Genomic DNA, 14251 nt, shown 5'->3' with positions numbered 1-14251 from the left:
TTTGAAGCCAGTCTTGCCAGCTACAAAGCTAGAATTTAGGCTTCTAAGTATTCAAAAAGAAAAATGTTCATGTTTATTTTTAAGGGGTAAAGATACTTTCTATCCTCTTGGCTCTGTTTAAATGGGAGGCAAACACGTTTCTGAAGGCTTCGTTCTGATGCAACATTCACAGGATCCTCTCGGTCAAACGTGGATGCAACATGTGAATGTTACTGATGCAACATTCACAGGATCCTCTCGGTCAAACGTGGCAGAATTCAGGGTTCCAGAACCTGGGCAGCACCGAGCAGTTCAGCAGATCTCTGAAAAGTCACCTGTGTGAATTCACTTTTGCTCCTTCAGCTTCACTCACCTTTCCTATGTAGCTCCAATTTGAGCATGGACTACTGGAGTTCTGTTTATACATTTGTGTATGTGTGGATGAATTCACAAAGTGTGTCTAATCCATCCCAGCAATCCAAAGCTGAATGTATTTCAGCTGAATTAGACCACTAAAAAGCAGACTGTGACAGCTTTTTGAAGCAAGGATATAAAAATGGATCTAATGTGGAAGGAAGTGCTTAGATACGTTTATACACATTTATACATAACTTTTTATTCAGAAGCAAGGACCTTTCAAAGTGGACTTCATTGTTCTCGGGTAGGAAGGAGGCTGAAAGTGGACTGTGGATGAGAAGATCCACTGCTGCAAAACTCTCTGCTGTGCAGTGGTCCTTCCTGCCGCAATAAGCTCAGTAGGCTCTGGCCAGCTCATTAGGACTGTTTCAGCATGTCAGATCACCTATAAAGACTGAAAAAAATGGTGAAATGTGTGTTATTTGTAAGGTGTTCTGTTTTTTACAAAAACAGAGTAACACTTTTCTCACAATTTTAATAGTGCCCAATAGCCTCCAACATGGCTTAGACCCATACAGTGCACATGATCATGGGTCTGGGTGGACAACAATGGAGAGAGCAGCAGCAATCTAATATTGGATATTTAGGTGTCAGATTGAAATAGGACTATGGTAAGTGAAATACCTCATTATTATTATTATTATTATTATTATTATTATTATTATTATTATTATTATTATTTGATTTTTTTTATGATCTCACTACATGTATAAATAACATGCAGTTGAATTTCTTTAGTTCATGGAAGTCTTAAATAGCTTGAAATTTTCTTCTTTTCCAGACTTATGTAGTGGATGGATAGATAATGAAAATTTGTTCTACAGTTAGTATGCTTCTTATTATCTGCAGCTTGGTGGTGGAGTATACCAAGCTCATTTTTATTATGGAGTTTTTAAATTGTGATTGTATGTTTCATTAAGGAAAAACAAGCTTCTCAGGATGTTCAGCTTCAGACACTTTCTTCTTCTCAGCTCTTTTACCTGTGACTATTATTTGGAGAATTTTTTCATTTCATGGAAGGGTAGTTCAGATGCACGTTTTGTGTAATTTGCAAGTATGGACTCTTGCACAGTTAAAGCTGACAGTACAGACAATGGAAGAAAGTCTTTTATCAACCGTCCTGTGCTTCTAAGAGCATTTCTTGTGTTCTGTAAGGCTTATGAAGTCACTATGTCAAAGGGTTTTTGTAGCGTTCGGCAAGTCATGATGGAGTGCAAACCAATTTGGAATTAAAAATGGCTGGATGAGCTTTACTATGCAAAAAATAAACTCATAATCAAATCTGCTAGTCAAAGAGAAATGTTTAAACAAGAGCAGTTTTAGTGGCACTACTTGGAGCAACAAAAATGTTACTTGAATATCTCCATGAAATAGTCTGGTTTTTGGATGTGCAAAGCTGTTGTAAATACTTTTACATTTCTCATGATTGATAACTGTGAGGATCATGCTTGTTCTTTGACAATATCTATTTGCTTTAAAGATTGGTAATCAAAGGTGAATAAAAATAACTCATGGAAAAAAAATGAGATGTGTTTTCAGTACTGTGTTCAGATGTGTTAACAAAAAGGTGCATACTATTGTTCCATGTTCTTTTGAATGGCTTGTGTTTTATCAGGTAGCAGACAAAACCAATTTGCGTTCAGTGTACATTTTGCTTCTAGTATGCAGAAGTGAATTACAAAAAGTGTTTAGTCTAAAATTTTCTTTTTGGACTTTTTTTCCGAGTTGATTCATTTGGTCTGAGTGGTGATTTAACAGGTAGTAACTTACCGATTCTACCCTCATCTGCCTTCCCTTTCTCAGCAGCAGATTACAGAGTCAAGATGTTTTAGGTCTTTCAATCCTTCCTCCTGTTCTGTTGGTCAAGATCAGAATAAAACTAATTCTATAAAACTAATGCTAACATCTGAAGATTTGGAATTCTCATCCGTTTGCATTGCATCATAGTGTTTACTGCAGTTCAGTGGAAACCCATTCTACAACAGTGAAGAAATAAATGTGATATTTTAGGAACTGCAGTACCTAGAATTTCACCGCTGGCTTTATATTTTAATGAAACGGGCTGCTTTCTTTCTGTAGTCTGCAGTATTCTATATAATCTTGTTCCTGCTCTTCTGTTTCTTACTCTTCAGGACACCGTGCTTGTGAGACAGCTTCCCAGGTAGCTTGGATAACATCTATGCCTTCGCTTAACTGTTGCTGCTTTTCTTCCTTAAATCTACTTTTTTTCCTTACAAACCTTCTTTTCTGCTTAGTTATGCCGGTATCTTGTCTTAGTTTGTAATCACTTTGGGGTTATAGTCTAAATTTATGGGAATATAAAATGTTTTACAATAGTAATTATGCCAGGCAGTGTATCCCAGCAAATGTCAAGCACAGACAGACTTGTTCTCATAAACCTGGCAGAATATAAAGAAGGCAAGTGAAATTTGCATCCCAGTAGGTTATTCTTGGTAAGCCAAACTGTTCACCTTCAGAAGTGCTACAAGCGATACTCTGGTTTACATGATTTAGTAGAGAGACACCAAAGGGACTTTGGGGGGAAGTCAGGTTAAGTTTTATTTGCAGCAAATCTGAAATCTGAGCTAGACCCAGTAAATCCAATCTTTCTGATTTAAGCAGTGGAAGGAGAAAATATGTTCAGAAAAAAAAAAAGAGGGGGGGGGGGGAGCGGGAGATGAGCTCACAGAATTAAGTCTGCTGTTTGGGCTCAGAATGTTATTTTATTAAGGCAGCCGAGACAGAAAGCTTCCTTTGTTTCACTGAATGTGGTCTGGGTTTATGTTTAACCGCTCCCTGGGACAGGTACTTTCTCTGCTTTCAAGTTCCTCCTCAAAAATTTCCTTGTTCGTGTTGTTTTTGGCACCATTTTCTGTCATGATTAAAATAAATAAATAACTAAATGTTGTCATTCTGAAAATAAGTTTTTCTAGGAGCAGTGTTTCCTTTCCTTATCTGGACTTTCTGGTCTGTCTTTGACCATTGCTCTCTGAAGTGAAAACAGCTTGCAACAGGGCAGGGGGATTTTCATTCTGCCAGCCAGGGAAGGGAAAGAGCTCTTGCTGCTAACTCCTTTTAAGATCAGCAGCTCAAGAGAAGGGGAGCACTTTCATGGTAAATTTTAACCCTTCTGTACCCTTTCTTCCTTATCATTAATATTTCAGTGTGTTGATATTTTTGTGTCTTACTCTTCCCTACCCTTCCAATCATATGTGGTAAAAGAAAGCTATCAAGTGCATTGATACATTGTTGCATTGTTACAGCAAGGTGCATGGTTATACTGCTGCAAAAACAATACAGGCATTTACTTCTTGTACCCTAAGGAAGGGAAAACACTTATTCCGGAGGCCAGGCTTGCTCTAAGGCTTCGTCTAGCCATTGTCCAGCTGAACTCAAATTATTTATGTACTCAGCATCTCATGGATGAAGATGTATTGATTTTAAACTTGGTATAGACTATGATGAAGGAAAGAGGACAAATAGTAGAGTGTGAATATGTGAAGAAAGGCAAGCAACATACATAATCTGTGTTCTTGGCATGTGGTTTTCCTGGAGGTATTTTGGTGGATTTGGATTAATTTCTGCTATGCTGACTTACTGTTGTTGAGAGTGAGCCTCAAGATTGTAGCTGATTTTTGTCTGGGGAGCAGTGCAGGAGCATAATGGAATTTCCTGTGTGAAAGGTGCCTGAATATTTCGATTAAAATGGGTGTTTGTGGAAAAGAGAGGAAGGAAGAGAAATGCAGTAAGTGGTTAAGCTATGTGGGTAGAAATGAAAGAGTTATTAATGTCTGTAGAACTTGGATGATAAATTTTAAACCTCATCTAGAGCAAGAGAAAAACAATTGAAGTGAAGGGTTATATGCTCAGTGTGTTGAGAGGAAGGATTACAGTAATGGCTATGTTTCGTGTAGTGCAGAAGGGTTGCTGGATGTGGAGTTGTAGGGATTTGAGAGAAAGCTGAATGAAGGTAACTTAAGGAAAAGACAAGTAAAATTTTAGAAAAGCAGAATGCAATGTCAATTTTTTTTTTTTTTTTTTTTTTTAAGTCATCATCAGTAAGTGGATAGCAGGAATATCAGAATAATAATAATCTCCTATTGCCAACTTTTTTGGGAGGACAAAATGGATAATATTAATGGGGTGGGGAGACCCATATCCTCTGTTAACGTCATGCTACCTTTGACACCTTGTTCAGCTCTTATACCGTGGTCAAGCTCTGTTATTGTCAGAAACTGACCACAAGTATAACCAGCTTTAGGGAGAAACTATTTTAGTCTAGTCTTGTCTGTTGATGCCGTCTTAAGAAAGACAGTCTCCCTTTCATGGGCTAATAGTGAACTAACAGAATGACTTTAACAGTAAAGTGGAAAAAAAAATTGATTTCCATCTTCATTTTCCACATTCTGATTCTAATGTATTTATTTTTGGCAGGGTGGAGTGAAAAGCAGATTCATAAAGTTCCAGCATTGACACTTTCAAGGTATGAGTTTCTGCCCATGAACTAGAGAAGTTTTTTACACTGTATTTTTTTCATTCCAGGCATAGATTGGTAACTATACCTAATTCACACAAGCTTTAGACCTTACCCCTCCTAAGAATTCTGAGTCAGACGATGGTTTATTTCACATGCCCACATAGTCCTCGATCTCTTTCTCGTGAGATTGTTAGCTTGGCACCCTATTAAGCAATCTGCTGAAAGTATCCTGGGAAGCTAAAGACATCATCACCTGACCACCAGAACTTGTCGCCTTTTCTCAACAAATGGATTTTAAATTGTATGCTTTTAGAGTATAAATATTGTTTGAGACAAGTGGCTGCTGCAACCCTCCTATCCCTACTGGTCTTTCTTTGTTGCACAGTTTGGCTTACACCTCAGCTGTCCAGCATGATTCACTTCTGCATTAATTTGGTATCTGTGAGTCATTTTGCAGTCCTGTTAGGTTCTGCAGGTATGTAAGAACCAGAACTGCTGTTGAAAGATACTAGATAGGTGTAATCTTTAATGAAGTTCTTTGGTATCATTTATTGGCCAAATTTAGCAATGGGGATTGAACAAAAACCTCTAGCTTTATGGCAGGATTATTTTAAGTGCTCTTTTTTAATAATAATAATACAGGCTAGTAAGAACACGTGCAGCCAATGAAACTTACCAGTTATATTCAGGTCACTGACAATGCCTTACTATCTGTTGATCCAGAAAACACTGGAGTTATTTATGCTGGTATATTGAGCTGGGAAACGATTCTGCAAGGTATGTCAAGGAAAGATGGCTTTGTGTAACACAAAGGACATGGATTGTGACCCTTCAGCCATGCTCAGATCTTGACCAGGGCAGATTAAGCTGCAAATAATATCTAGTCTGCTTGGCTGAATTGATAGAGTTGTGGGTTTCGATACTATTAGATAATGACTTTACTACGTGACACATAGTTTATGATAACTTGAAGTTTTCTGTGTTTATTTACTGGGTTTGTGACAGAGTTCTCTTGTTTTGTGAAAATTGTATTCTCTCTGCACTTTATCGATAGACGTTAAGTAAACAGACTAAAACAAAATTACAATTTTGAGATAGTCCCGTGTTGTTCTCCATCCCTGCCCTCAAAACTGAGAAGATTTACAGAAGGGGATTTATTACCTGTCACACATTGTCTTTCATTGTTACCACTAGCTTTTTTTTGTTAGATGATGAACAGGTATCAGACTCCCAGCTTGTGGGCTACCAGATCACTTGTTATGATTGGTGTGCGTTGAACGACTTAAGGACCAGGCAAGGTGGAATAATCAGTCTTGCAAGTCTAGTTTGGAAAAGGAAATCTTAACTGATTATAGTAAGAAAAATATTTAAATCTTGAATGTGAAACAGTTTACGTTAACTTCTAGAGCTCCAACTTTATTAGTCGGGATTTTTAAACTGGTGGTCTATTACTGGTTTTCAGTATGGTAGATACCCATCTATCCAGGTGCCTAGTTCTGCAACATTAATGTATGTTGCGTAAAATTTAATGCTTCTCTGATGCACGAATTGGTATATATACATAATCTTTCCATTATTTGGATGCCCTATAAAGTTTTAAAAAACAAAACAAAACAAAACAAAAAAAAAACAAAAACAGATGTAAGATCTAATTTGTTAGTAAAAATAAATAAGTAGAAAAAAGTGGAGAGGAGTTACTATTAAAGCATTCATCTAACTGACATTTTGAATATTTTAAAATACTTCTTGATTGTATGTTTTACATGTAAATACAGTATTTTCTTTCGTTAAAGAAAAATAAAGTAGTACCTTTACAAAATCAGTCATGAGCAGCCAGCCATTACTTCAAGATAATCCATTGTTGTGAACTACTTTACTACTGAATTGATCAAAAACGCTTTCTTCTTCGTGATAGCTGACATATTTGTTTTTGTTCTATTGGCTAGTCATTCATTGTAGTTTGTCATTACCATCTTTTGAAGGACAGCACACTTAAAATGGCCTACATTTACATTTTTAGGCTCTCGGCTGAGTGCTATGATTTTGCCTATTAGGATTCTCTGTATAGAAATAAAATTGTGTTTCGGACATTATGTTGTCACAGTAAGAAAAACTTAAAATAGTCACTGCCCATTGATAGCAGTGTACAAAATCCCTTTGACTTAACCATGGGTTTTGATCCCAAACTCAGAAGTAGCTGAAGCCCCCTGCTCCTGCAGAGGATATAGTGTGTGAACTTACATTTAACAAGAGGCAAAAAAGTGCTGCTGACTTGTTTTAGTTAAGATTTTATTTGATCTGGTTATAATGATTAAAGAAAAAGATTTTATAAGCGGTAGAGGAGACCTAAGGTGATACTTAACCAACAACTGTTCACAGCAATATAGCTCAATGAAAGTGTGGAAAAAAAAAAAAAAGCATTAGATTTTTTGTGTTTGTAAACTTAAGCTATTAGGCTCCACATAGACTTGGTTTGAAGTGTCAGATAAATACTACATACAAACTACTGTGTTTCTTTTTTCTTAAAATATTTTTGGTTGTGAAATGCCTTGCATATTTTCATGTGTGTTTCTTTCTTGACAAATGAGAGAAAGCAGATGACTATTTGCAGATGTTGAATGAACCTCTGGTACCTTTGATCTTGAATCATAATCATTGCCTGATTTATTTCTTAGAATCATAGTACGGTTTGTGTTGGAAGGGACCTTAAAGATCATTTGATTCCAAGCCTCCTGCCATGGGTAGGGACACCTTCCACTAAACCAGGTTGCTCAAAGCCCCATCCAACCTGAATTGCAACCTTGAACACCTCCAGGGATGGGGCATCCACAGTTTCTCTGGGAAACCTGTTCCAGGGCCTTACCACCCTCAGAATAAAGAAATTCTTCCTAATGTCTAATCTAAATCAACTCTTTTTTTGTTTAAAGCCATTACCCCTTGTCCTATCCCTACACTACCTGATAGAGAAATAGATACCTCAGGCTTTCCTGTAGGCCCCTTTTAGGTATTTGAAAATTGATATAAGTTCTCTCTGCAGCCTTCTCTTCTCCAGACTAAACAACTCCGCCAACCTGTCTTCATAGGAGGGTTGCTTCAGCCCCTTGATCATCTTTGTGGACCTCCTCTGGACTTGTTCTAATATGTCCACGTCCTTTTTGTGCTGGCAGGCCCAGAGATGAACTCAGGACTCCAGGTGGGATCTTAGAAGAGCAGAGCATGGAGAGAATCACCTCCATTGACCTGCTGGCCACACTGCTTTTGATGCAGCCCAGGATATGATTGGGTTTTGGGCTGCAAGTGGACATTGCTAGCTCAGGTTGAGCTTCTCATCAACAAACACCCCTAAGTCATTCTCTTCAAGGCTGCTCTCAATCCATTCTCTGTTCAGTCTGTATTTGTGCTCCAGATTATCCCGGCCCAGGTGCAGGACCTTGCACTTGGCCTTGTTGAACTTCATGAGGTTCTCACAGGCCCACCTCTAAAGCCTGTCCAGGTCCTTCTGGATGGCATCCTTTCCCTTCATTTGGACATTGAGCCACTGACTGCAACTCTTCAAGTGCAACCATCCAGCCAATTCCTTAACCATCAAGTGGTCCATCAGTCAAATCTATGTCTCTCCAATTTAGAGACAAGGATTTCATGTGGGACAATGTCAAATGCTTTGCACAAGTGCAGGTAGATAATGTCAGTTGCTCTTCACCTATCCACTAATGCTGTAACCCTGTTGTAGAAGGACACCAGATTTATTTTTCTTTATAACATTTTAATGCAGTGAGAAGATTTCTCAAACTTTTACAGAACAGGAAAGATAAAAATTCCATTAATAAAAAAAACAAACAAACTATACTTTCCTCCCATTTTGTTCAAAGGGGTTAGAAAAGGGTTAGCAGAATTGTATTGCCCCAAGGTCTGAAACCTAGCTTAGTTTGATCTTAAACCAGTGACTGTTTTAAGATGGCATGAATCAGTATCAGAGCTAAAAACACTATACTGTTGTGCTGAGGAGCTCGCATGCAAGGCTTCAGGAGTGACTTGTGTGTGTCTGTAGCAGCTCAGGCAGTACTATAGCTGAAAGGAGTGACAATCTAACTCACATGAAGGATATTGTTAAGAACGGAGCAGTCTTCTTAGCTGGCATTATTTCTCTCATCTTTTTTGTTTAAGGCCTATTCATTAGTAACTGAGCCAACCCAATAAAGCAGGTAGAGTGCTGCAAATGTAGTATCTGTACAAAAATTAGACAGAGAAAAATCAGTAAACAAATCTTGAAACAGGAACGAGATGAAGATGGATGTGTAATGACATAAAGGTTTTACTGGTGATGCCTGAGAGTCCCACATATGAGTTAAGCAGGTTAGTCCAAATGGAGTTCTAACGAAAGCTTTATACCAACACGAACAGTCCTATTTATAGACATAGCGCTCTGTCTAATTATAAACTACTGCCAGTCATGTCTAGACTAACATCGGAGCTGCTGGTGTTGAAAGTGGGGACTCAGAGTACAAGCCATCCTGTTCTTCAGATTGCAAGTTATAATGTAGTTACAGAAACTTTGTGATGGTGTTTGAACGTTATGACATTGTGTTGCTCAAGACTCCTCATCTTTCTCCTGTTTGTCAGAAGGTGTGTCTGGTGGACATGATCTGTACAATAATTATTCATCAGCATGTGGTTAAAGGCTTGAGAACGTATCAGTGAGTGAGTGAATGGATGGAAGATCAGTAAATGACCTCTATTGCTAACTATTTTCAGCTGCTGAGTTTTAATGAGTCTTTCAACTGTTGCTACTGTGTTTTAATCTGCTCACTTACTCAGTGTTCAGTATTAAAGCAGCTTTCTAGGAGGCAAGTGTCCTGATTACAGAAGAGGTTAGTCTGATTGTATTCTGCACAGACCTTATGTTACAAGGTTCTTCTTTTTTTTTTTTTTAATTGAGAAATATATGCTGTGCTCACAGCTAATTAGGTTAGATGAGTGAGTGTTGTGTTTGGCAGTGCACATTCAAATACACAATTGCTATATTAAGATAAGTAACTCAGAGTTATAAACTTGAGGTTCTGATTCTGTGTCAGCGGTCTTACTTCTATGTCCTATACTTCTGAGGGGGTTCTCCTTTCAAATTTGTGATTTAATATGTATTGAATAGAGTGAAAAAAAAAGATGGCAAAAAGTGGTGTCTTCCACTTTGTTTTCATTTAACGCAAGAGGCATTCCTTAGTTTATTTGATACCCTGCCTAATATCTCTTGTTAACACAAATAAGCCCAGGTCAGCTGCTCTTAAAGGTGGGGAATACTTAAAACATGTAATGCACCAATGTGAAGAAAATGTGGTGGTATTTCTGGTAAGCACACTAAATAAATAAATAATTTAGGAGCTGTGATCAAATGCCAGCTCTTACATCAGTCCTCTTTGTAATCCTTCTTGCTGATCTGTGACCTTGACCTTGTGTATGTGTTTGTATGTCAAATCTATTTTTGGGATGGACAAACTAAGTTCAGTTTAATAGGATTTATACTGCGGCTTCAGGGGATGCCTCACTATAATATAAAAATAAAAGTAATTTGAATTATTTTCAGTGAGCTTTTCAAATTTCACAGTGACTGAAAAGAACATTGGAGATATATATGCATATATATAAATATTTAATTCTGTTTAGGAAATGCTTCTTAAAGGTATCTTCATCTGACTAGTGAACTCTTCAGTGTTCAGTAGAGACATTCTGTCTGGAGATGGTGGTTTCTGTCTAGAGAATCTCAGCAGTGGCAATGTTCCTTTTTGCTTTCATTTGACAAAAGTGTGGTTTGGCACTTATAGACGTAGGTCCTGCCCTCTGTCCTTCCCCACACCACTGCAGCAGTCATGCATCCCCACACGGAGAACTGTGAAACAACCAGTCAACAGCTTCTTTGGGGTTCACATTGGTGTCAATGAGGTCTTTAGTCCTACTTGTCCTGTAGGAGCTTTCTGTAGGAATATGTGTTGAAATGTAAGGAAGGCAGCAGGAGCAAGCAGCTGAAAATCCATAGAGCAAGACAACGCTACATGTTTTGGCAGTAGCTTCATGCTTAAATCAGACAAATTCCTGTGGAACCATGTTTTTATATGCCTTTAAATGTGCAGCTTCTGAACTAGTCTGTTTTTTTTATTATTAGAGTTCTTCATGGTGACTGAGGTTGACTCTTTTTTGTTCTACAGAGGGATGGGACTCACTAGCAGACAGTTAATGATTCACCAGTGCTGTGCATGTTCAGTAGGGTTCTTGAGAACAGGCTTAATTTTAGACATATCTAACATGGACGTGAAGCTGGTTTTGTAACTGACACTGTAGGCATATGGCTTTATAAAGGCTTAGTGAAGTTGTTGGTTTGACGTGTACTATGAAAGATGGTCCCAAATTAGCTAATGCTTACATGTAAGTAAGAGATGATAGGTTTATTTTTAATAGCTCTTTCATTTTGCTGGCTGCGTTCTTGCATGTGGAAAATCACACACTTAGAATCAATTCCACATCTATGTTGTTTTGTTTTATATCATCTTAAAATGTGTACCTATTTCAACTTTCTTGACATTAATGGAACAATCAGTAATGATAAACAGTTATTTATTGCTCTTTTGTAATTATGTCCTTCATATAGCACTCACAAAAGACAGATATAAAACATATTAGTAAAAGCTGTATTCCACAACTTCATGACAGCATATCATCTTTCTGCTTAAAATGCTTGTCATTTTTATCAACATAAAATTTGAGAAATTACTTCAAAGTTCATGCCCTTGTATTAAGGGGTAGTTAAACACTTGCCCTTGCCAGCCTTCCACTGTTCCTACCACGATTTTGTTGCAGTGTATACAGAGCCATAGTTTGCATTAATTTTTTTTTTTTTTTGTGAAGTCAGTATTTTAACTGTTCCAATTTGACTCATGACTTAGGTCAATTTGACTCGTGGATCAGGATGAGTAGCAACCCAGTTCCTGAAGTTTGAGAGTATCATTAATTGTCTATTTGTCTCTGTATACATCTGTGTGACTTAAAAGGCTTTTAGTGTTTTAGCTGGGGATTTGTTTTGAATGTTTGCAGATTAATTCTGGCCCACTGGTAAAATGAGGAATTTGTGACATTCTGTACAGGATGTTGATGGCTTTTTCTCTTCAGGTTTCACTAAAATTGGTTCTTAAGTTGTATAATCATTTCTGCTTGATTTTATTGCTGCTTTAGAGAAAAAATATTTTTTAATTGTAATTGAACTACAAGAAACCCTCTTGTTAAAGCAGATTTTTCCTTTCCCACTTAGTAGAAGTTATATGAGCTTTTTCTGTGTCCTTAGCCTTTAGAAACATGACCTATAAAAGGCTGAAGTCTCTCACTAGCATAGAAACTATATTGCCCTTTCACTTAAAAAATAAATACATAATCACCCAGACTTTTAACATGGATATATACTTTTTTTAAAAAAACATATAATTGAATACTGCACGAGTGTGATCCACCTTACTGTGGAATTGCTGTGTGTGTTTTCCGTTAGTTGAAACCTATTCTGCTGAAAGTCACGAAAGTGGCTCTTATTCACAGCTAGCCATGGGACACATGGTCCCAAGTGGAACACAACCACTACTGGCAATAAGAAGTGTGCCTTATTTTTAATCAGGTGTAGCTTGGCCTTTGTGAAACCAATTATTGGTTAAAATAACATAAAATTACTTACATGACAAATTACTGAACATGTATGTACAGTTATTCCACCAAATCCAAGGAATACACAATTTTATTGTAGTGCTGTGGAGAAATGGCTGTATCTTCAGATTCCTCTAACAAGAGGGAAGGTCAGAGATGTGTGGAAGTGCATTATCTGCATTGATCATAACTCAAAAGCATGGTTGTCCTGAAGAGAACATTGATTTCTTCACTGTATATTAATCAAGTTTCATTCTTGGGGAACTGACACAGTTAAATGTATAATCAGTGATAAGCATTTGTGGGGGTAGGGAGGAAGGGGCAATGGGAATCTGGTTGTCAGTTTTCTTTTAATTTCTTATTGCTATGAAAGTGGTTTACAAAGAATGGAAAGATGCATCCTCTGTCTGTTCTGCTGTACCTACCTGTGTATTTTGTTGCGTATCTACCCCTCTATCCTACAGTCAGATCTTGCTATATTTTTTTGTGCCCATTTGCTCTTGGTGTCTTGAATAGGAAGACTCAATTAACAAAGGCCTTTCTGTCCACTATATTTCTGAGCTTTGATCCAAATGCTACCAAAGTTAGTTGGGATTTACTGATATGGGCTACCTGGGATTTCTACCCTTACTTTGGAGGAAGGACTGTTTTCATTTTCCAGCCTTAACGTTTAGTTTCTGCCTATCCTGCATTCAACAGCAGAAAAGATCATTGAGCAGTGTTTCATGAAGCAGTTTTAGATGTCAAATACTCAGTTCCTTCACAGGTGGTATCTGTAGACCGAACATCTGTTCGCCTTCATAGTAGAACTGGCAAAGAGCGTGTTTCTGAGTTCTTATCTAAATGACAGCATATCCTGATCAAGAAATTAACTTGAAGACACTCTTTAGTTCTGTAAAAGTGTTGCAAAAAGAACTGTTCCTCCAGTAGTATTTGTGAGAAGAAATTCTTGTGCACGAGTCTGTGCTGAGGAATTGACTGAAATTTCCATGAAATACTCAGTTACAAGTGTAAAATGAAAGTTGCGTGAATAAGGTGGGGTCTTCCCATACATAAGCATGATCATTTCTGTCAAGTTCAATGCTTCTACTTACTAGATTAAAAAATACTAGTTTAAGGTAGGCTGACATGCGCTATGATTTTAAGACTGCCTGCGCACTGTGTGGAGGATTTTGCTGGGAGAGGTTGAATGCTGGAACCAGCACTGTGTTAGTAGTGATGCATTGGAGCAGGCTGCCCAGGGAAGCAGCTGAGTCACTGTCCCTAGAGGTACTCAAAAGATGCGTGGATGTGGTGCTTTAGGGACATGGTTTAGTGGTAGACTTGGCAGCATTGGTTAATGGTTCAACTTGAGGATCTTAGAGGCCTTTTCCAACCTAAATGATTCTATAATTCTATACCCTGCTTCCCAGGCTAACCTCTGTGGGCTTCCTTGCCACCAGGCTAGACGTACTCTGGCACCCAAGCTATCTTGGCTGTCTTCTGTACACATCGGGCTGCAGCACGGGCATATCTTTCTCTCTGACAGCCACTGTTCTCAGATGGCTGTCATTTATGCTCTTACTGACCCCTCTCTTGGAGAGGCACACCTCCAAGTCAAATAGGGTTCCTTCGCAAAGAGCGCTTCCCCAGGGTCTGTAAAAGTCACAGGTTAGCCAGCACAGCTCAGGCCTTTGGTCTTTCATGTAAAAATACTTTGCCTCA

At 38.0% G+C, this 14251-nt stretch overlaps 1 protein-coding gene across 6 annotated transcripts in view; it reads left to right on the top strand.

Moving 5' to 3' along the window:
• Positions 1-14251, top strand: part of NRIP1 (nuclear receptor interacting protein 1) — a 145060-nt gene that overhangs the window by 115274 nt on the left and 15535 nt on the right. For 2 of the 6 annotated variants that reach the window (XM_082783441.1, XM_082783439.1), the window contains exon 3: positions 4831-4879. The exons of the other annotated variants lie outside the window; for them this stretch is intronic. The gene's annotated coding sequence lies outside the window, so the exon portion shown is untranslated. The remainder of the gene's footprint in view (positions 1-4830; positions 4880-14251) is intronic. 6 annotated transcript variants of the gene reach the window in all.

This window comes from Aythya marila, assembly GCF_965140915.1.
Source record: "Aythya marila genome assembly, chromosome: 1".
In the NCBI taxonomy this organism is placed as follows: domain Eukaryota; kingdom Metazoa; phylum Chordata; class Aves; order Anseriformes; family Anatidae; genus Aythya; species Aythya marila.
Note: the sequence above shows the minus strand (reverse complement) of the source record. Positions and strands in the feature narration are given on the sequence as shown.